The 24,459-nt window shown below is 38.7% G+C and overlaps 1 protein-coding gene and 1 long non-coding RNA gene across 16 annotated transcripts in view; one reads left to right on the forward strand and one right to left on the reverse strand.

The window, feature by feature from the left end:
* The window catches only part of PDE4D (phosphodiesterase 4D), a 1,594,380-nt gene that overhangs the window by 1,497,613 nt on the left and 72,308 nt on the right, over positions 1-24,459 (forward strand). The window lies entirely within an intron of this gene.
* The window catches only part of LOC118151686 (uncharacterized), a 32,757-nt gene continuing 10,029 nt past the window's right edge, over positions 1,732-24,459 (reverse strand). The window contains exons 2-3 of one of the 2 annotated variants that reach the window (XR_013532305.1): positions 18,338-18,415; positions 1,732-6,973 (exon numbers count right to left, since the gene is read on the reverse strand). This is a non-coding gene — a long non-coding RNA (uncharacterized LOC118151686). Of the gene's footprint in view, positions 6,974-9,448; positions 9,895-18,337; positions 18,416-24,459 lie in introns of those variants that run through there. The other variant, XR_004740125.3, reaches the window with a different exon arrangement.

Below are 24,459 nucleotides of genomic sequence, written 5' to 3' on the forward strand. Positions count from 1 at the left end.
AAAAATTAGCTGGGTGTGGTCACAAGCACCTGTAATCCCAGTAATTTGGGAGGCTGAGGCCCTAGAATCACATGCACCTGGGAAGCAGAAGTTGCACTGAGCTGAGATCATGCCACTGAAATCCAGTCTGGGTGACAGAGCCAAGACTCTGTCTCAAAAAAAAAAAAAATCCTGAGCTGGGTGGCTTATAAACAACAGAAATTTGTTTCTCATAGTTCTGGAGACTAGAATGTTCAAGGTCATGGCACTGGTAGACTCAGTATCTGGTGAGGGCTTGTTTCCTGGGTCACATGGTGCCTCTGTCTTTGTCCTCACTTGATGGAAGGGCAAGGCAGTTCTCTTGGGCCTCCTTTATAAGGCACTAATCAGCTTATAAGGACTGTGCTCTCATGACCTCCCAAAAGCCCCACCTCCTAATACCATCACATTGGTGATGAGGTTTCACTTCATATGAATGTGGGGAGAAACACAAACATTCAGACCATAGTATCTGCTATTTGCCATAGAATAAAGAAGAAACAGTGTCTTACAAATAAAAATCTTTGCATGGTCCCTCACCACATGAGGACATGACCAACTTCCTTTGCCAGCATTCCTCTCTCATATTCCTCTTTAGCCCATCTCTGCAGTCTCATCTCCACCCACACATGTACACTCTGCTATAACAAATGGTAGGCAGGCTTCCAAATGTGTTCCCATGACATTGCACCTTTGCCTATGTTATTCTCTTTGCCTGGGTCCCCTCCCTGTTGATTCACTCCTTTCTACACTTCACTCTTGCTCTTTTCTGTGCCCTAATAGCTCCTCCTTTTGTGACACATCAAAAACTGCCAACTCTAGGAAGCCCCTCCAAGACTAAGGGTGCCTCTCTGCATTCCTGCAGTGCTGTTGGAGCCCTTATCGCACCGTTGCTCTAGGATTGTTTGTTAGCTTGACCAGACTCTCTGCTGGTCTTCTTGACCAGACTGTGAATTTTCTTAAGGACAAGGACTTATTCCTCTTTGCATATCTGGAATCTTACTAAGTGTTTAGTACATACTACATGTTCAATGAATCAATGAATTGGTTGGTAGGTTTTCATTAGTAGAAGGAATAAGATTCCTTTTTTTTAGAATAGCATCTGAAAAACAAGCAAGAAAAATTGGGACATCCTTGCTTAAGGTAAAAATGCTTTAATGGAGAACACCTTTGAAACTCCATCTAATTGGATCCTTTTAGTCTTCTTCATGAGATAGCAATATTAATTCTTAAATCCAATTAAAGAAGGTCTAGTTGCCAAGGAACAAAACAAATTGGTATAAAATGGACTTTTTTTTTCTTGAGACAAAGTCTCACTCCGTCAAAACGCTGGAGTACAAGTCCCAAATCCTAGATAATAAGGACAATCCTATGTTGAAATATCTCAATAACTTCAAAATGCTAATGTGAATGATATCATAAAACAGTGTGAGTCAAAGGAAGAAACAGGATTCCTAAGTTTTCATTGTACTCCTTGACTATTTTATTGGTGTACAGTGTCTTGACAATTATTTTCTCATCGTTTTCCCAAGGAAACTTTAGATTTAAGACGTTTATTCTGCAAGATGTTAGGAGGTAGGTATCCACCCTAAAACCGCCATTGCAGTCAATGCCATAAATTTACCCATTGCCTCCACAAGTTTCCTCCTACCTTTGTGGTTTTTTGTTTTCCTTTCATGGTAAGAACACTTAATGTAAGATCTACCCTTTTTTTTTTTTTTTTTTTTTTTGCAGGGAGGGAGGGAAGAAGGACGGTAGGGAGGAAGGAAGGGATGAAGGAAGGAAGGAAGGGAGGAAGCGGGGAGGGAGGGAGGGAGGGAAGGGAAGGAAGGAAATCAAACAATGAGAGAGACATTGCTGACCTGGATCTAGAGGTTTACAAGTTGATTTCTTTTTTTTTTTTTTGAGAGAAGGAAAGAAAAAAGAAATAAGTAAAGGAGAGGAAGAAAGAGGGAGAGTAAATGGAAATATTGCTTTATTTTGAAAAAAATTGAGTATTAATAATGGCCAATCAATGTTTCATTTAAACTTATGGGTAGGTGTGATGTGGTATTGACAAGAATGTATATTTTGTGTATTTGAAGTGGAGAGCTCTATGAATATTTATTAAGTTTACTTGTTCCGGATCTGAGTTCGAGTCCTTGATATCCTTATTAATTTTCTGTCTCATTGAATCTAAGTCTCGTATCTGGGTGTTAGGATCGTTAGCTCTTGTTGTTGCATTGATCCTTTTACCACTATATCTTTGTTGCTTTAAAATCTATTTTCTCCGATACGAGAATTGCAACTCCTGCTTTTTATTTATTTATTATTTATTTTTGCTCTCCATTTGGTTGGTAAATCTTTCCCCATCCCTTTGTTTTGAGTCTTTGTGTATCCTTCCATGTGAAACAGGTCTGGATGTAACATGCCATTGGGTTTTAGCTGTATCTTTTGATTGGGGGATTTAGTCAATTTAAATTTAGGGTTACTGCCATTTGATGTTAACTGGCTGTTTTATCCATTCGTTGGTGTAAATTCTTCTTTATGTTGGTGCTCTTTACTTTTTGGTGTATTTTTAGAAAGGCTAATACTGGTTGTTTCTTTCTGTGTGTAATGCTTCTTTCAGAAGCTCTTGTAAAGCAAGCCTGGTGGTAATAAAATCTCTGAGTTCTTGCTTGTTCATAAAAGATTTTATTTTTCCTTCAGTTGTGAAGCTTAGTTTGGCTGGATATGAAATTCTGGGCTGAAGGTTCTGTTCTTTGAGGATGTTGAATATTGGCCCCCACTCTCTTCTGGCTTGTAGAGTTTCTGCTGAGAGATCTGCTGTAAGTCTGATAGGCTTGCCTTTGTGGGTAACATGACCTTTCTCTCTGGCTGCCCTTAGTATTTTCTCCTTCGTTTCAACCCTGGTGAATCTAACGATTATGTGCCTTGGGGTTGGTCTTCTTGAGGAATATCTTTGTGGTGTTCTCTGTATTACCTGGGGTTGAATTTTGACCTGCTTTGCTAGTTTAGGAAAATTTTCCTGAATAATATCCTGAAGGGTATTTTCCAGCTTGGATTTATTCTCTCCGTCGCATTCAGGTACACCTATCAAACGTAAATTTGGTCTTTTCACATAGTCCCACATTTCTTGGAGACTTTGCTCATTCCTTTTTATCCTTTTTTCTCTAATCTTTTCTTCACGTTTTATTTCATTAAGTTGGACTTTGACCTCTGATATCCCTTATTCTGCTTGAACAATTCGAGTGTTTAAACCTGTGCATACTTCTCGGAGTTCCTGTATTGTATTCTTCAGTTCCATTAATTCACTCATACTCCTCTCTAAGTTGTCTATTCTCAATAGGATTTCGTCAAACCTTTTTTCAAAGTTCCTAGTTTCTTTACATTGGGCTACAACATGGTCTTTTGACTCACCAAAGTTTCTTATTATCCATTCCTTGAAGAGTGATTCTGTCATTGGGATGCGCTCGTTCTCCATCAAGCCTTGTTTCATTGTTGATGTGGAACTGTGATCATCTTTAGAGGGAGAGGCGTTCTGATTTTGAGTATTCTCAGCTTTTTTATGCTGGTTTCTTCCCGTCATTGTAAATTTATCCTCCTGTCGTCTTTGAAATTACCAACTTTCAGATTAGGTCTCTTGAGTGGACGTCCAGGTTGTTAGTTCCCAGGGCCAGAGCAGCGGCGTTAAAACTGATGGTGCTTTTCTGCCCAGGATTCTTTTGTCTGGCTTCCTTCTTGTGTCCATAGTAGGCAACTCTGCCTTCCCGGGGCTCCAAACCTCGGTCAGAAGGGAAACCGGTCCTGTTTACTCCGCGCCGACCGCTCCCGCGCCAAGGTGCCATCACAGCGGCTGCGCCAGGCTCTGGTGTCCTGCTGGGGACCCGTGCAGGTCCTCTGAACCTGTTTACTTTGCTCCGAGAGCTGCCGCGCCAAGGTGCTGGCGGAACCACTGCACCGGCCACGAGAGTCGCGCTGGCCACCCGTGTGTTTCCTCCACTGGGGGATCTCTTGCTCCATGAGCGACCAGAATTTGTCTGAAAGTGTGGCGTCCTCTAGTTCTCCGCGCCTTCCCTGAGAGCTGCAATCCCGGGATGTTAGCGATCGGCCATCTTGGATCGTTTCTCAAGATCTACCCTTTTACCAAATTTCTAAGTATACAATATAGTATTGTTGATTGTATACTTGTGTTGTACAGCAGCTCTCCAGAACTTATTTTGCAAGACTGAAACTTTGTAACCTTTGACTACACCTACCAATTCCCATTTTCCCCCATCTCCTGGCAACTACCATTCTACTTTCTGCTTCTATCAGTTTGACTATTTTAGATTATACATGTAAGTGGGATCAGGTATTTGGCTTTCTGTGTCTGGTTTATTCCACTTAGTATGATGTCCTCTAGTTCCATCCAACTTGTTGTAAATGGCAGGATTTCCTTCTTTTTTGGAGGCTGAATAATATTTCATTGTGAGTATATATATATACTACAACAAAATGTATATAACATTTTGTATATATATATAAAACATTTCCTTTCTCCATTCATCTGTTGATGAACATTTAGGTTGTTTCTGTATCTTAGCTATTATGAATATGCTGCAGTGAAAATATCTCTTCAAGATCCAGATTTCAGTTCTTTTGGATATATACCAAGAAGTGGGATTGCTGGATCAATTTGCTCCCTGTTTTGAAAGTAGGACACCCTCTGGACATTTCGACAACTGAAGTGATTCTTACTTTTGGAAGTCAGGCTATTTGTTGGAATGGTAGAAAAAAAGCTAGAGCCTAAAAATAAATCTAAAGTTGTAGAGGGATTATTACTGATGGATAATTAAAGGGTTACTGATACTCTAAATACATTTTAAAAAGTTGTTTGATTAACAAGTCAAAACAGATGGTTTCATGACATTTTTGAGAGGACTAATAGAGACCCAACTGAATGAACAAATCACCATGGTGTGCAGAATATTGAAAATTCACTACTAGTAGATTTATGACCTATTTCTGGGTATTTCATTCTCATTTGGTTTATCATGGTAAATCACTGGGAAACCGATAGCTAATAAGACATGACAGCAAACTAGACTTTAGCAGGACCAGCATCAGGGCTGTGTGATTTATTTTAGGAGACTGTGTAGTCTATCGGGCACAAAGTGGCTCAGTGAAAGCTTGGTTGGCTAAGACTTTTTGAGCTTACTTGAAAGAGTACCAAGGATGAAAATGTCATCTTGGCTAATTGGCCTGCTAGTTGATTTAAAAAATAAGCAGTAAAAAACATTTCCAGTAGATTTTAGCAAAGTTTAATATTTTGAGGGGGGCAGAAATGTAGCATATTTGTGGATCTTAAATCTGAATTTGTATCTTTTTCTGGACTTTGTCAGTGTCTTTCTCTCTCTCTCTCTCTCTCTCTCTCTCTCTCTCTCTCTCTCTCTGTCCCTTCCATGTTTCCCTCATTCTCTCTTTCCTTTCCTGGTAAGTACAATGAAAAACATGTTTTGTTTTTTTCTTATTTTTTTTAACTTAATAACGATTAGAAAAATGTGGCCCATATACACCATGGAATATTATGCAGCAATCAGAAATGATGAGTTTGTGTTGTTTGTAGGGACATGGATGAATCTGGAGAACATCATCCTCAGCAAACTGACAAAAGAACAGAAAATGAAACACCGCATATTCTCACTCATAGGCGGGTGATGAAAAATGAGAACACATGGACACAGGGAGGGGAGTACTAAACACTGGGGTCTATTAGAAGGAAAAAGGGAGGGCCAGTGGGAGGGGGATGTGGGGAGGAATAGCCTGGGGAGAAATGCCAAATGTGGGTGAAGGGGAGAAAGGAAACAAAACACACTGCCATGTGTGTACCTACGCAACTGTCTTGTATGCTCTGCTCATGTACCCCAAAACCTAAAATGCAATAAAAAATAAAAATAAAAAAAGATGCATAGTTCAGCAGTCATAATGACAAAATATATGATGCTTCCAAGCCAAAAAATAAAAAAATAAAAAATAACAACAGCAACAATGACAACGGTCAAACTCTTGAACTCTGGCCACAGTCCAGATCAATAGCCTTTTCCTTGTTGTTACCTTGGAATTAGGTTCTTAAACCCTCACTGCTCTTTGTATATGTCTGCACAATACTTATCGATTTAAAAGAAGTACTTCAATTTCACACTAAAGTGCCAGGACTATCCTATTTTCACTCATTTTTAACTTTCTTCTTTTTTCTTTCCCACACCTCTGCCATTGCCAAACTGATTATCTCTGTTTTTATCTTTTCTTTAAGACTTTTTAAGGCAGTGAAAAATGGGCTTGCTTAGAAGGCTGATACTCTCAGTGTTAGAATAACCCAAGGGATAGAATGATTTGAGTCAACTTATGGGTGTTTTTGATCACATATAACTGTTTTCAAACCTGCCGTTCATGATGGATCACTGACTCTAGCCCTGGCCCTGACCCATCTCAAAAAATTACTAGCATGATTAACACTTAGACTCTTGGCTTGAAGTTTAGTAGCCTGAAGGAAAATTTCCAGAGGCATTATAATAAGGAAATTTAATTAAGAGTTAATGTTGACTCAGGAATATTATGCACAGCATTGATCCCCAGTGTTGCTAATGAATTCATTATGCTGCAAATACAAGTGATTTGTTAGTACATTGGCCAATAAAAGTGAAATCTGTCTCAACAAGAATGTTGAAAGAAGGCAGGCAGTGAAACTTTCATCTCTACTGGGAGTGAACTAACTTGCCAAATCTGGGTCATCAATCATACTAAAAGGGTTCAAAACAAATCATGCATCTTTCACGGTTCGTTGTATTCATCAGCACTTTTGAAGTCACCAGTCTAGAGTAGTCGCCTTTGGCCAAGTTCTCAGTAGCCTGTGGTTTAGGCAATAAGCCTCAACTGTCTTTCTCAAGGATATGTTCCCAGGTGGTTGTACTCCATGGGCCACTTTCAATCAAATCTGAAAGGACAAAAGGGCAGTTCTGTTTATAAGAAATGACATCATATTATAACCTGAAAATCGTTGTCTTAAAAGTCAAGTAATTATCTAAAAGATCTCTTAGAATTACTTAGAGCTTGAATGCAAAAGACTGAATTTCCCACTCCTGTACTTGGCCAACACTCATTACACAGGCAAAAAAGTACAGTAAGTGTGACTATGTGAGCCTATGTGTATATGTAGTGTGTATAGGTGTTGGGGGTGGCAGGAAAGACAGCTCAAATATGAAATAATTGAATTATTAATTGCCACTGTTCTGATGGCCTTTTTAAAAAATGTTTTATTTGGAAATTTTTTCAAACACACTGGAAAGCTTCATGGTTAGTACAAAAAAATAAAACCACATACATTCACTCAGCGTAAACATTCCACCTCATTTGCAGTATCACTCTTTGTGCACATACCCACAAATACACATACACGTTGTTTTTTTCTCTGAACCACCTGAGAGAAAACTGCACACATCATGGCTCTTAAACTCCTCGATGTATTCCTCCCAAGAATAAGGACACTTTTCTGTATAACTGTAGTCTCAAATATCTGACTGCCTTAGAATTTTATAGCATGACTTATTTAGGCCTTTTTACTTTCAGTTCTAACTCAGATACTGAGCTATAGAAGAACAGCTCAACTGTTAGTTGAGGGATAGCTCAGATATCTGAGGAAAAAAAGTCACATCACCAACATTTTTAATTTTGCAAATATACACAATATACCAATGTATGGGAGATTAAAAAAGTACTGATTTTAGAGAAAAATAGATGAGTTAATATAAATAAAGATTCTCCTTAATTAACACATCTTTTATGTTTGGTGATGTGTCTTTTTTATAGCTAGCTAGCATTTATTCGGACAGCCAGAGAATCTTGTCTTTCTGTATTTCTTATCCTGTTTTTCCTCTTGTGATCAGCTAATTCTAGGTTTTGAAAGAATGAAGTAGTTCCTACTTAGATAATGCTATTGCCTAGCTCCCTAACAGTAAGAAGTGGAGAAGTAAAGTGGACACTGGTGATGCTGCCTTTAGTCCTGGAGGGAGTGTCATCCAATAGGTAATCATTCTGACCACCTAGCACAATCATCCCTTACTTGACTGAGATAGGTAGTGGTAGGTCTCTATGCAATATGGTATTTACAGCCATTTTATACTTCCTATCTTAAAAAAATATATGCAGGCTTCCACTGCTGGGAACAGATAATCAATATTTATGTTTCATAATCTGTGCAGCTAACTTTGATAGCTAACACATTTCTGACAGTTGCAATTTTTTTTCCCAAAAGGAGTTTGAGCATGCCTATTCCTCTCTACCCAAGTATATTTAACAGTATTTCTATGGATTGGGGAATCTAAGTGAGGATGACAATGTGTCAGGAATTAGAATGGGTAGGAAGAGTCTCTGTAAGAGGATGGTGTGATGCTGGAACAATTTATGAAAATTGGGTCCCCTGGTAACTGTAGTGGATGTTATACAGACAGTCCTGCAAAGTCACCCGCAAGGCTGACTCATTGACAACGTACACATGGAAGTGGGCCTCGTGTGTGTGTAAATAACAAGTTTCCTACTGCAGGCAAACTCTTCATTTATTCACTTGGCCCATTTATATTACGGGCTACTGTTCTAGGAGCTAGGGATTTGGTAATAAATGATAGCCATGGTCTGTAACGTCATAGAGCTTACACGTAAACTATTTTGCTTTAAAATATTGTACATTCAGAGGTGTTTGTGATCTTACTATATGATTGCAGTATGTCATTTGATAAACTTTTCAGGCATGACTTGAATCCACCAGAACTTAGCTTTACATCTATTCGATTGACAGGAGGGGAGATGGCTTTAGATGGCTTTAGATGACAAATCATGGAAAGAAATAACTTTGAAAAGATCCTCCAGTTTGTAATGGCTTAACAAGGATAGTGTTCTTGTGAGACTATTGAATAAGAAGAAATATATGAACATTCATATAATTCAAGTATCTAAATGATACAAACACCAATAAATATATGAACATCCATATAATTCAAGTGTCTAATGAATGAGGGAGAGTGCCTGCGGGAAGGACAGCCTCCCAACAATGGAAACAGGGTTATTCTTCAATGTAGGGAGATCAGTTTTTTGGTTCATCACAATGGCTTTCAGGCTGGAATGATTTCCAAGTAGGGCAGGGAAGATAAATATCTGAAGCCTAAGGGAAGCTCCAGGGTAACTCTTGTAGTTTTGTTGGCAGATTTTCTAAAAAGCATTGTCAGATGGTTTTGGAGCAAGTGGTTTAGCATCTATTACCACACAGTATATTCAAATCAGAGTAAACTGGGAGAAAGTCATCCAACATGCAAATCTCAGCCTGGCCTATGTGCACATATTTCTTCTTAAGACTAAGCCACAGGGTAACATGCTTATTACCTCGGTGGTGAAGTAATCTGTACACCAGGGCCCCATGACATGCAATTTACCTATATCACAAACCTGCACGTGTACCCCTGAACCTAAAATTTTAAAAAAATTATAGATATGTTAAATTTGAGATGTTTATGGAATGTCAAAGCAAAAATGGTGAAGGAACAGACATATGACACAAAAAAGACTAAGCTATAGTCCTGTATCAGAGTGAATAGGAGTTTTTTGATATTGGTGTTTGCAGTAGTTCGGATTTTATTCAGCAGTAAATAGATTTAAAATCTAAGTAGCTTAAGCAAGATAGATATTTATCTTTCACGTAAAATCTGAAAGTAGGCTGTCCAGAGTTCATATGGCAACACTATCCAGTACTGTCTTCAAGGAGACATGCTCTTTCCATCTTATTGCATTGTGAGATGTGGCCTCTGTTGCTAAATTCAACTCATGGTCCCAAATGGCTGCTCCAACTCCAGCCATCAGCTTCACATTCTAGCCAGTAGGAAAGAGAAAACAATAAAAACAGACAGATAAAAAGATAGATGATAAACGTCTTTTAAGGTACATTTCTAGCATATCTACATCATATCTATGTAACACTTCTACCAACTCATTCACCAAAACTTAATTATATGGCAACACCTGGCAACCAAGGAGGCTGTGAATTTTCTGTTTTGGGCAGTCACATGCTTACATGAAAATTGGTATTTGAACACAACTGATGAAGAAAAGCATCAATATTAGGGGACAGGTAGCAGTCTCTGCCACAATGTTGCTGATTAATACTGCATACATTTAAAATATTTAATATTAGCCTGCAGCACTCTATTTGCAATGCAATGTATGGTATAATCTTTTACCATATGAACTGAGGAGCCACAGTGTTCAGGGAGGTTGTGTTATTTCATGCTACAATATTTTACCTGCCCTAGGTAAGGGTCTAAAGATAAAACATGCTAGGCTAATTAATTTTAATGGCATATAGCAATAGATTTCCAGCTTTAAAGCTTGCATTTCCACCTGCAGTTTGGGAAAGGAAAAATCAATAGCATAAAACAAAAGTAGTTCTAGAAACGGGTGATCTTCATGTTCTTACCACCTCATATCCTCATCTAAATTTGAATCAAAGGTACATTCTGACCTTGTCGTAGAGACAGTCCTAAAGTCTCATGAGAGAATTACTGTGCTTGTTCTAACAAGACTCTGTTCCCGCAGGTATGCCAAAATTTGATAGCTACAAATAGCGAGATTTGAAAGGAGAGAGGCGTGGGAGGTAATTTCTTTTAACTCAACTGCATCTGGTGGATTAAGGTAGACAATATTACCATTTTGCTGACAGGAGGCAGACATGGCACTAAAGAGGGAGAATGAGCAACCACAGAGCTGATTTAATTTCCAGTGGGGTTTATGGAAGCGCCAAAACATGATGTAGCCAAATGTTCCTAAAAGTATGAAGTAATTCAGTTTGTTCCATCATTACAAGAAATTAAAGCCAAGCACAATTACATCCCAGTAGTAAAAGGAACCCGCTCAATTGCCATTGTTATTGACTGAATGAAGTGAGATTTCTGATTACCTTGTCCAGCACATTTTAATTTCTGTCTGTCCATTTTTTCCAAATCACATTACAGGGCCTTAACTGATCATGACAAAATAAGCTACATTATTAAGGTGCAGTTTAACCTGAGAAGCTTATGTTTAATTACTAGATTCAGGTTTTCAAATGGGCATGTCTTCTAGATTTCAGTACATTTAGGGATGTAGTTAATTGAGATTCTTTGTTTCTTATGTGCAAAAGAGACCCAAGTTTAAAGGGAAGACTTAAACTTATGGAACTGATTCTTTTTTTCTTCCACCAAGAGGCTCTCCATAGACAGGTGTCTGTTCTTTTGGGAGTGGGCTCACACCTCCTGAATGCTGTGATTGAGAGAGCTGCCTCAATAGAGGAAAGCCCCTGGTAGAGGGTAGTACCCAGATTTTCAAGAGGAGGGGAGTTGGGCGAATAAATGATGTACAGTGAACCCTCTCATAAGTAGAGTGTCTAGATGACTTAACATTCAAACCAGGACACTTTTTTAGAATGAAAGGCAATGCTATTCACAATTATACTGGTGTAACAGACATAGACTTGGAAAGTTCCAGGTAGATTGGGATGTATGGTCTCTGTACCCATAAGGAAGATGAGGCAATAGATATATAAACAAATAAATGTAATAGTCATTATAGGTACCCAGAGAATGAACGGCTCTATACGACACTGAGGGTGGTGGGTATGGAGAACAGAGTCATTCTCCTAAGGATTTCTCTCCCCTGGCACAAAAGTTACACAATTCATGTGATATCTTGTAGCATGAAGTTTGTAGCTCCCTGTACAATATTCATATTCCTCTACCAGTCCAGTTATTGAGTCTCAGATGCATTGGAAACTATGGAAATATAGAAAAGAAACCTTAATAGGGGAAATGTTTCATGCTTTTTCAGTTCAATTCAACAAACGTTTATTGGATACCTAGTATATGACAGCCAGCGTTTAGCACCAGAGATCAAAAAATGAATTCAGTATGGTTCCAGCCCTGGAGAAATTCAGTCTAGTAATAAACACATAATTGTGATAGATTGTTTAGTGATTTAGTGACTTAAAGAGTTAACTTCTGATTTGGTTCTCATGCATCAAACATAATATTTGCCAGTGTCTATCACTACAAGGAACCCTGGATTTTTCCCACTCCCCTACTAATGCTAGACAGTATGGCAAAATACACAGGCTGATCAGGTTGTTTTCGAAGCTCTTTTAAGCCAGAGGTCTTTTGTTTTCCAGACTGCTAATTTATTTTTTTTCCACCCAGAAAGCCCTTCCCTACCATCTGAGCTATTCTAACCAAATCAGCAAAGATGAGCTACTGAGATTTAGGATGTCTGGGCTAAAAAGGTTTGCTTGTTTAATTAGATAAATAACTTGAGAATGCTGTCTGGGATTACTGTTCCTAACCACATTAATAAATGCTGGGAAGGCTATCTCAGTTATCTAATGTTGGATAACAGCCTGTTGGAAAAGAACGAAGCTTCAAAGTGAGCTAAGAAAGATGCAAAAAACCCTGACATGCTATGCTCTAGGTGCCTGCATGTAAAATTCATCATCATGGTGACTTTAAGACCACTTGTTATTTTTCAGGTACTGCTTTACATACATAGTCCTATTTACATAATTTTCAAAACCATGCTGTGATATAGGTACTGCTTTCTCCATTTTATAAATTAGAAAACAAGCTATGTTAATTTGCTTTTATGAGGTCTCAGGCAAGTCAGTGTCAAAGCTCAGATTTGGAAACAAGGACTGCCTTACTCCAAAAACTGTTCTCTTAAATTTAAGAGTTTGTAAGGTCCACTCAAGGATTGAGAGGAACAGGGATCTGCCAGTCTTGTTTCTGCAGGAGGAAGTGGGGGGGGGCAGAGCTGGATCTAACCAAACAGGATAAATTTAAGTGCCAGTTTTCCATGAAGGAGAATTATGCCAGCAATGATTACTCACCTTGACGAATTCATCTCTAAGCATTCTTTGCCCCGCAAAGAGAGCAGGATCCTGGGCCCACATGGGGAGGAGAAAAAGGTAGATAATGGGAGCAAAGTGAGGAATCCAAGCTGCAAAATGTAATTGAATTCTCAAAGCACTGAGTTCTCTTCACTCCTTTCTCTGGCAGCTCCAGTTTTTTCTCCTTTGCATCCCACAGTCGCTACCTTAAAAAGTCCTTTTTAATGTGATACATATATACTATGGAATACTATGCAGCCATAAAAAAGAATTGAGTTCATGTCCTTTGCAGGGACATGGATGAAGCTGGAAGCCACCATTCTCAGCAAACTAACACAGGGACAGAAAACCAAAAACACCACATGTTCTCACTCATAAGTGGGAGTTGAACAATGAGAACACATGGACACAAGGAGCCTATCAGGGAGTGGAGGGCAGGGTGAGGGATAACATTAGGATAAGGCATGCAGGGCTTAAAACCTAGATGGGGTGCAGCAAACCACATGGCATATGTACACCTATGTAACAAATCTGCATGTTCTGCACATGTATCCCAGAATTTTTTTTTTTTTGAGACGGAGTTTCGCTCTTGTTACCCAGGCTGGAGTGCAATGGTGTGATCTTGGCTCACCGCAACCTCCGCTTCCTAGGTTCAGGCAATTCTCCTGCCTCAGCCTCCTGAGTAGCTGGGATTACAGGCATGCGCCACCATGCCCAGCTGATTTTTAGTATTTTTAGTAGAGACGGGGTTTCACCATGTTGACCAGGATGGTCTCGATCTCTTGACCTCGTGATCCACCTGCCTCGGCCTCCCAAAGTACTGGGATTGCAGGCTTGAGCCACCGTGCCCGGCCAGAATTTAAAGTAAAAAAAAAAAAGTCCTTTTTAAACACTGTCTTCCAAATGCTGTCAGATTCCAGTCGGTTGAATTTCTGCACTTTTAGAGACTCATGGTCATTTTTTCATCCTTCACTCTGGTGGTTGTAGCTGCCTTCCTCCTTCTCACCCTCACTCCTAGGCTTCCACTTTAGAGAATTTGGATAACTGGGGAAAGAAAAGACTGTTTTTTTGCATGGTGTGCCTGCAGCCTAGTGCCATGAGCTGGTTCTTGCCATGTCTGTCTAAGCCACCAGCTCCACTGTTTCTGTGGCTCACACACTATTCCCTGTAGCCCAGCTAAGCTTGCAGACTGTGATCATGAACTACCAGGTGGAGGGGAGCATGGATATCTTCCCCAGGAAGCCTGGCCAGATCCTCTGAAATCTTTCGACCTGTGCATACCTCTACCAGAGCACACCTTAATTTCTTTTGAATTCACTGCATTTATTCATTTGTTAGTGGTTTGCACCTTAATAATGTAGCTTATTTTGTCATGATCAGTTAATTTGTTCAGGTATAGCTGCGATCATTTGACAAAGCCTATTCCTGAGTAACTGCTGGAGCCGGGAAAGGAATCCTTTCCTTTTGACTCCGAATCAAATAGTCTTTCAATGACCCCTTGCTAGCATTTCAGATTCCAAAAACACTTCTTAATTTCCCTACATTAAAATTATAAGGTCCTTATGGGCTATCTAAAATGCTACTCTCAGGAAGGTTTCTGTCTCTAGTGCTAAGCCCTGTTGATGTTAGAGGTGCAAACTGGCCACTAAGAGCTATAGACTTATTTTGTTTGTCCCTTAAAATGTTTAACTTTTAAAAAATTAGTTACCCAAAATTTTAAAACATAAATTTTATCTTAAACATTCAAATGTGGGTAACCGGGTATGGTAGCTCATGCCTGTAATCCCAGGACTTTGGGAGGCCAAGGCAAGTGGATCACTTGAGGCTGGGAGTTGAAGACCAGCCTGGCCAATATGGTGAAACCCTGTCTCTACCAAAAATACAAAAATTAGTCAGGCCTGGTGGTACACTCCTAATCCCAGCTACTCGGGAGGCTGAGGCACGCAAATCACTTGAACCCGGGAGATGGAGGTTGCAGTGAGCCAAGATTGCACCACTGTACTCTAGCCTAGGCAACAGAGTGAGACTATGTCTCAAAAAAAAAAAAAAAAGAAAAGAAAAGAAAAGAAAAATATCAAAATATGGGCATTCTTTTGAAAGATCGGAAGATTTGATAACAGTTGGCTAGCATTCCAACAATCTGCCCCTACCCTCCACAGTTCTAGCCACTGCACCCAGAGTACCCACCAACCATGTCATTCATTTATTCACATGGTGTAGACAAACCTATAGGCATTTGCTGAGTGACTGCCACTTTATGTGTTCTATTTGTAAACTTGTAGTACCCTGAGTAAACTTACACATTATGGAGAAATGACTTCAAAAAATATGCACAGTAGTTAGCTCAAATCTTCTTATGTGTTCTGCTCTCACATGAAGTAGAGAAGTAGAGGGAGTTTTTAATTATAAAAAGGGAGGAAGAGAGAAGAGGGAAATGAAACTAACACTCATTAAGCAAGGTAATTTCTTACTTCAGTGTTTTCAAACCAATTGGTATATTTCAAAATCAATTTAGCAGATCACAATCAATATTTTAAAAATTAAAATAGAAAACATCAGAGTGAATTATATACGGTAAGGGTAAATATTATTTCATGTTAAAGTCTGTTTTGATTCTCTGTATTGGATCGAATATATATCTACTCTTGTGTGTATGGTATATACTGTTCCAATATATATACATTTCATATATATCATTCTTTTTATTGGTTTAACTTATAAATGAAATGCATGGTTTGTTAAAGATGATAAACAAATTTTGCAATGACTATTATATATAAAACACAAGAGTTATTTAAATAGGAGTTCACTGCTCTCTTCTACCTCTTAAAAATAAATATATGTATCAAACCTTTTTGTACATATTTTTTATATTACTGAAAGTCAGCATCCACATGCCTTCAAAAATGAGCATCTCCTACTTTAAATAAATGTACCAGGTCATAGTATAAAATATAAATTTTACTGTGGTTTACTGTCAATAAACTTTGTAAACCACTGCTTCATTTCATATAATCTCCAAAACCCTGTATGAGTGGAGTCTGGGGCTTCAGAAGAAGATGATAGTCTTCACAGAAGTTGATATTCTTTACTGTTTACTTGTTCTTGAAGGTCTGGTTAGCTGGGGACTTGAAGGTGATGAAGAAGGACACTTTGAAGGTGGACAGGTGTAATTACTGGGTCACCAAGAACAAATTTGAAAAACAAAATATACTGATTGAAATTAGTATGTAGAACCTAAATATCTGGAAGCTTCTTCATTGAATAAATTTGTAGCAAAAGTTTATGTAAACTGAATTAATAATTCCAAGTGAAAACCTTATTTTCTTTTGAGACAGAATCTCACTCTGTCCCCAAGGCTGGAGTGCAGTGGTGTGATCTCAGCTCACTGCAACCTTTGCCTCCCAAGTTCAAGTGAGTCTTGTGCCTCACTTGAGACATAAGATTAGATTTAGCAGAGATGGGGTTTCCCTATGATGGCCAGGTGGTCTCAAATTCCTGGCCTCATGTGATCTGCCCAAAGTTCTGGGATTATGGGCGTGAGCCACGATGCCTAGCTGGACAAAACTTAACTCATAAAACTTAATTCAACAATTTAAGAGTTGTACTTCAAGAGTGAAGGTATATAATGAAAATATGAAGTCATCAGAAGGACACATGTACAATAATTAATTTCAGTAAATCTCAAATTTGTCTCTAATCAAAAATCTTCTACTCATATTTATGTCTTAATTATCATAATGTAACATTTCTATATATTAAATAATATTATCTAGTAAATATGCCCTAGAGATTGTGTGTGTGCGTGTATATGTATGTATGAGTACACCCATATATTTTCAGACAATTGGAAGAAAATTGTTATACAGTTGTTTTTCTTTCATAAAGGAGCTGTCATTCAAGTGTAAAGTTGGAGTATTCAAAATAAAATTTGGGCTTAGAAGATCAGGGCATGGCAAGAGTTATCCAGATTGCTGTGGTATCAAAACCCCTTTGCTTTTATGTTTCCAAAAGCCAATCTTAAGGATGGAAAACACATAAATGATATGCCTTCTACATCTTCCTTACTAAGATTACTGCAGCTTAAATAATCGAAAGTAGCAAGTACCATCAATACTGTTCCTAATTGTGTTACTTTTCAGAAAGGTACAAGGGCTAACCACTTTAGGTATCAAAAATAGGTTCACGTTGTTTTGATAATTTTGACTATGTTTTAAAAAAAGATAGGGAGGAGATAAATTACTATTAAAAGCAGCTTTTATATGTTACATGTAACAGATGATAAATACAAGTTTTTAACAAATCACACATTTAAGTTGAACTGAACCTCCCAAAAAAGATAGGGATATGAATATATGATTTTTAGATTAAAGTTATATTTTTTTATTTTTTAATTAGTTTTAACATTCAAATAAAGTGTGGGAAAAAATGGCATGGAGGCCACCTTCTAGGGTATATATTTTTAGCCCTATTTTACAAAAAAGAAAACTCAAGTACAGAGAAGTTAATTTGCCCGAATTTGTCACATGGTTGCTAAGTTGCAGAGCCAGCATTTGAACCATTGCTCCGAACGTCACACTCTTTCTATTGCTTGTAACTGTCATCGTAGACCACTAAAGTGGACACCTTCACAACTCTTTGCTTTCACTGCATCTGGACTACTATAATGGCTTCTTATCTCCGTCCTTCTTTCTTCTCCATTGTATCCTCTTGGGCTACCAGTGCACTTATCCAATTCCCACAATATCCATTAGCTCAAGGCCACACATTTAAGTGTTCAACTCTATTTCCTTTCTCCTCCCTGGAACGTGTCTACTCTACTCAACCCATTTACTGCCCATACATGCAGGCTTTATTCAGGCTGCAGAGTTTCTTCTACCTGAAAACAATGCCAGCTGATTCCCTCCTCCCACAGCCATTTAAACCACAGACTTCCTTGAAGACCTACATCCAGGTTTACCTTCTTCCTGAAACCCAGCACACTGAGCTACAGTCCATACACACCTCCCTTTCCCTGCTCAAACTACAGTAGCACTCCCAGACTGAATGATTTATATGCTACCTTACACTGTCTCTAGGCAGCAGCCGATCATATGTCTGATTTTCTCAGCAGGTTATTATGGTTCCTTTCTGGGTCCATCCTGCTGAATCTTTCATGTTCTTGTATTTCACAGCAACTAGCACATCAGAGAGGCTCAATAAATATGTATGGATTTTTTGACTCTTCTCTTTCAGGGGGAAAAATGAGAGAAAGAAAAGAAGAAAGGGGAGGGAGGAAGATTACTCTCTCACCATTTCTCAATAGCATACAAAGTCAGGAGGACAAGAAATAAAATGTCCTTAGTGGAGATTTCGAACATCTGGGAACCTACTAAACACATGTATTTGTTAATGTTTTGGACTCACCTGACCTATAGGTATAGGTGTAGGAAAACCTATTCCAGGTATTCTTCAAAAGGTGATAGTTGTATGAAAACAAGCATTCTAAAATGAAACAGGTTTAGATAATACTTGTTAATAAAAGTAAATAAAATTTGTTAAATTTACATAATACTTGTTAATAAAATTAATTTTGTTGTGGATCTTCTAGCTTTTGGTAGGTTCATGTCCATTTGAAATCACTGTAAAAAGGCTACATATACAAATTCCCAAGCTTATTTGACCACAAAACGTCATTAGTAAGGAGAATCTTATGGGGACAATATTGATTGGAACATAATTTGGGAAATGTTTGGAATGCTCTTCCCAGTACCTCAGTGTAAGTGATGTTCTGTCATTACCCAAAGACGAATACGTATTTTTTTCCTACATAGTTGACTTTTCATGATTTGGTGTGGTCTTATAAAAGCTATTCTATTTTGTTGTTGTTTGTTTTCGAGACGGAGTCTCACTCTGTCCCCCAGGCTGGAGTGCAGTGATGCCATCCTGGCTTGCTGCAACCTCCACCTCTGGAGTTCAATTGATTCTCCTGCCTCAGCCTACCGAGAAGCTGGAACTACAGACATGTGCCATCATGCCTGGCTAATTTTTGTGTTTTCAGTAGAGGCAGGGTTCTACCATGTTTTCTAGGCTGGTCTCAAATTTCTGGTCTCAAGTGATCTGCCTTGATCAGCCTCCCAAAGTGCTGGGATTACAGGCGTAAGCCCCGTGCCTACCCTAAAAGCTGTTCTGAATCTTAAATTGTTTACTCACATTTGGCTCAAAACTGGTTAATATTTAAGGGTTGATGGTGATGATAGGAAAATTGTCATTGTCTTAGGATTGAGAACCTGTGAGAAAGGAAGGAAGCCCTCACATATTAACTACCTTATTGAAAATTAACTTATTTAAACAACTCTGGAAAGTGGTTCAGTGTACTATTTTTTTTTTTTTTTTTTTTTTTGAGACGGAGTTTCACTCTTGTTACCCAGGCTGGAGTGCAATGGCACGATCTCGGCTCACTGCAACCTCCGCCTCCTGGGTTCAAGCAATTCTCCTGCCTCAGCCTCCCGAGTAGCTGGGACTATAGGCACGCACCACCATGCCCAGATAATTTTTGTATTTTTAGCAGAGATGGGGTTTCACCTTGTTGACCAGGATGTTCTCCATCTCTTGACCTCGTGATCCACCCGCCTCAGCCTCCCAAACTGCTGGGATTATAGGCGTGAGCCACCGCGCCCAGCTTCAGTATACTATTTACTGGACACCTACTAATGTCAGATACAGCCCTTGGGACTTTACATTTCATATACATTTCTCATAACTGTAATTCTCAATGTATACAATGTGCTCAGGTCTTTTAAATGGCTTATTTCAGATAACACAGCAAGAACAATGGCAAGACTGGAATTCAAATTCTTGGTGACTCAAAAGTCTATGCTCTTTCTGATCTATCACACTATTTCCCATGAAGAGCTCTTATAGATTATGGATTCTTCAATGTGTGTATAATAACTTTCTTATCCAAATCTAAATCTCCATAGATATTCTTGTAAAATTATAAAATTAATTTATCTTATTTGTGTATGGAGCCAGTTCATATACAACTAGATAAGCCAAGTATACCTGATATACTCTTGAGTTCTGAAATTTGTTCTGTATAATGCATGCACAGTTAAAAAATGCAGGTTTACCAGGAGGCCAGCATAGCTTGTCACTCATATGTGTTGCTCGTAATGCAAGTAATGAGATTAAAAATTGGACATAAGAAATTACCTTTCTGGGACCCCATTCATAGCTGTTTAAAAGGGCCTAGTCTTTTGGGGAAATCTTTTGTGTGTTCTCTCTCTCTCTCTCTCTCTCTCTCTCTCTCTCCCTTTCATCTTTCTCCCTTTCTCTCTTTCTTTCTTTCTGACAGAGTTTCACTCTTGTTGCCCAGGCTGGAGTGCAGTGGCGCAATCTCGGTTCACTGCAACCTTTGTCTCCTAGGTTCAAGGATTCTCCTGCCTCAGCCTCCCGAGCAGCTGGGATTACAGGCATGTGCCACCATGCTCAGCTAATTTTTTGTATTTTTTTTAGTAGAGACAGGGTTTCTCCACATTGGCCAGTCTGATCTTGAACTCCTGACCTCAGGTGATCTATACACCTTGGCTTCTGGGATTACAGGTGTGAGCTACCGCACCTGGCCGTGTGTCTTTTCTTAACTCAGTCTTCAACTGTAACAAATGTGTCTTTGGCATTACTTCTTAATCCTTCGTATCTCATAGTGAGAGAGATAAAAATGCTAAGCAGAGATTTATGAGAAAGTCAAAAAAAGAAGAAGGAAACAGAGATAGTGATTCTGAATACAAGATTCTGGGGCAGTGTTGATTAAAATAATTGCTTTCTCTTCTTCATTCAGGGATGTATTAAGTTGGAGTCCTTGGTGACTTTAGGGAGGTCAGTGAACAATTTTACAGTAAAAAATACTGATAATATGAACTTATGCTCACTTTTGGTGTTTGCATCAGATGCACCTTTGTGCATTAATCTGTTTCTCCCAAGTATCATACTGGTGTATTGATGGAGTCTTTAAAAATTTTACCTTATTTTGTGAGGATCATTACACATGAATGATCTATCATAATACTTGTCATCTTATTTTAACATTAATATTTCTCTTTGGTAAGACAACATGATCTGCTTGACCATTACCAAATTTTGGGGCAATGTTAGTTCCTGATACTCTTTTAAAAAAAGAGAAAGTGTTTGAAAACCAAAGACTGAGAACAAGAGATAGACGGGGTGATTACATCTAGGGAGCCACACCCAGGGCAGTATTACTGCTTGAATCTCATTTGGAAATAAATATTCTTATCTAATAGAAAACAAGCATATGTATTGGCTGTTCATTCACAAATATTTGTTGAGTGCCTGTAAATGTCAGGAATTTTCTAGATATAGAAAAGGCCTAATTATAGAAAGACCTAGACACAAATATAAAAATGACATTAGAGGCTGGGCACAGTGGCTCACGGCTGTAATCCTAGCACTTTGGGAGGCCGAGGTGGGCAGATCACAAGGTCAGGAGTTCAAGACCAGCCTGACCAACATGGTGAAACCCCGTCTCTACTAAAAATACAAAAATTAGCTGGGCATGGTGGCGTGCACCTGTAATCCCAGCTACTCAGGAGGCTGAGGCAGGAGAATTGCTTAAACCCAGAAGGCTGAGGTTGCAATGAGCCAAGATGGTGCCACTGCACTCCAGCCTGGGCAATGGAGCAAGACTCTGTCTAAAAAAAAAAAAAAAAAAAAGACATTAGAAAAGTCATAGAGTCAGAAGCCAGCAAATTGTGTCCAGGTGGAAAGATTGGCTAAGATTGACAGTCTTAGAAAGGATAGTCTTAGATGGAAATAAAAGAGAAAGATATTGAAAATCCAGCTGAAAAAAGGCCTTATGTGAACACAAGAAGTGTGACATTAATATGATAAGTAGGAGAGAGTTGTGCAGCAGGTTGTTAAAAGAGTGAAACAATAAAGCCAGGGTTTAAGGAAAATTATTCTGACTTTATAAACAGGACTGTGATGAGAAAAAGTGAATCCAAGGAGATCCAGTAGTAGATTATTATATGAATCTAGAAATATACAGATGAGAATTTGACTGAAGGTGACAATTACAGAAATTAAGAAGAAATTGGTGAAGTCAACTGACAAAGTACTAGATGGGAATATGGTAGGGGCGGGAGTAGAGAAAAGATGAGTGTAAATATACTCCCAAACTTTCTATTTATCAATAACTTTATTTCTGAGAATATCTCAGTTTCAAATAGAAAACATCTACCCCTGATGAACAGTTGAGCTAAACTCACAGAATTCCAGGATCATAGTATTGGATGGAATCCTTGACAAATAACTGGTCAGTTTAGGAATTCCCTCTACAAAAATAGCTGATCCCATCCAGGTTAACTATAGTGACAACCGTAAAACTAGCACCCAACCCAGGTAGCACAATTTCAGAAATCAGAGAATAAATGAATATGAGAGCTGGGTAGGCACTCAAGATAGTCTGTACAAATTCTTTGTTTTCTCTAAGGAATACGGTATTTAGTAACTGACAAAGGAAAAGAGCCAAAGACTGTGTTACACCCTAAGGTTGACAGTATATGATGAAAACACAGATGCTTTCCTACAGTCCCCCCAGGGAAATAAAATTAATTCCTAAAATTATAACGAGAGTATGTAAATAGCATACATAATTCTAACATTTTTTTTAAAACTGCTTGCAAAAATTGTCCTGTAACTGTATTCAAACAACTTCCCGGACAAAAGCTTCTTCACTAGCATTCTTTAACACCCTCTTTAGTCTTGTGTTGCTGAAATATGTGTTTGGAATGAAAATTATCTTAGCACAAACCTGTGGGTAGACCTTGATATTTGTCTTAACTCAAACTGCTGTAACAAAATACCATAAACTGATGCCTTAAACAACAAACATTTATTTCTCACAGATCTGGAGGCTGGAAGTCTGAGATCAGGGTGTCAGCATGGTCAGGTTCTGGAGAGGGCTGTCTTCAGGGTTGCAGACTGCCCACGTGGCATGTATCCACGGGGTAGAAAGCAAGCAACCTCTGGTCTCTTTCTGTAAGGCACTAATCTCATTAATGAGGGCTCCATTCTCATGACCTAATTACTTCCCAAGGGCCTTCCCTCCAAATACCATCACACTGGGGATTAGATTTTAGCATATGAATATTGGAGAGACACAAACATTCAGTCCATAACCATATTTTCCTTTGAAATTTCCTTTTTCTTTGCTCCTGAGAGTTTTTCCTCCTAACTTTCGGTAGCTTCTCCTTCCCCTTCAGGCACTGCCTAGGATTTCCTCCTTATCTGATCATCAACCTCTTAACTGGTCTTTACTTTTCCAATCTGCCTTTATACTATTCCCAGAGTAATCCTTTTGAAAAGCAAATCTGACCCTGTGACTTTTAATGGCTTCTTAGAAGAAAACATAAAGTCTTTGATAGTAAAAACTATCTAGTAAAGTCCTCAAAGACTACTTCTCCATCTTTATCTTTGTCTACTATCTGACCTAAACTTCACATCCTTACCTGTTTTAGCTTCCTGAATGGCCTATGTTCTCCAAGTGTACTTCTTCAGAATAAATACCTGTTCATTCTTTGAATTTCTTCTTTTTAGCTCCCCTAGAAACTGTTACAGGTAACTATTAAGTTTCTGGACCCCTAGGCTATCCCTAGATAGGCTCACTTAAATTAACAGAATTATTTTAGGTTAGAGACCTAAGATAAGTCCAGGAGTAAGGGAAGATACAATGGAGGAGGAAGGAAAAAGAATGTATTAGTCAATGAATGCAGGATTACTTAACTCACAACCTCTCACTTGATCTAAAATAACCTACGAGTTTCTTGTTATTATCTCCAATCTAGAGGTGAAAAAAAGGCCCCAGAAAGATTAGCTGAATTGCCTGGAATTGCTTGTGTGTAGTGGCATAGAGATTGGAACCTTCCTTCTCCACTCTTCCAGTTGTTTTCAAAGAATAATATTGCTTACAGTTGCACACATGTCACATGGAGCCCCCAACCTAGATGCCTAATTAAACTTGGCTCAAACTCCAATTTCTTGGACAAAATCCCTTCCTATTCTTATAAAAGCTTTCTCCTCTTTGCCTCTTCTCTCAGGTTGGCTCAGATAGACATTTCTGCTTGGGCCAACCTGGCCTTCAAGCTGTCTGTTCAATGAATAAAACAAAACAAGAAATCTTTTAAAGTCAGGTTTTTGTACCTTCGGTAACCTTATTGATGATTGCAAGAAAGGGAAAATGTACAGACTGGAGTTACCCTTTAGACCAAGCTGACTCCTTTCTCTTACACACACACACACACACACACTTTCTTCTGGTCTTTAATGCGCATACACACTTGCACATACATACATATTCCCTCTCCAGCAACTAGCATATTCCTTCCCTTTCCTGTGTAGATAAGGCACAGATTAGTTCTACCCAAACCAAAACTCTTCAAAGTCTCACCTTCTGTTGTAAACAGACTTATCAAACATTTTCATGCAGGCAGACTCTGGTGAAAGAAATTCTAGTGAGTTCCATTTTTTTT

This window comes from Callithrix jacchus, chromosome 2 (genome assembly GCF_049354715.1).
Source record: "Callithrix jacchus isolate 240 chromosome 2, calJac240_pri, whole genome shotgun sequence".
Taxonomy (NCBI): domain Eukaryota; kingdom Metazoa; phylum Chordata; class Mammalia; order Primates; family Cebidae; genus Callithrix; species Callithrix jacchus.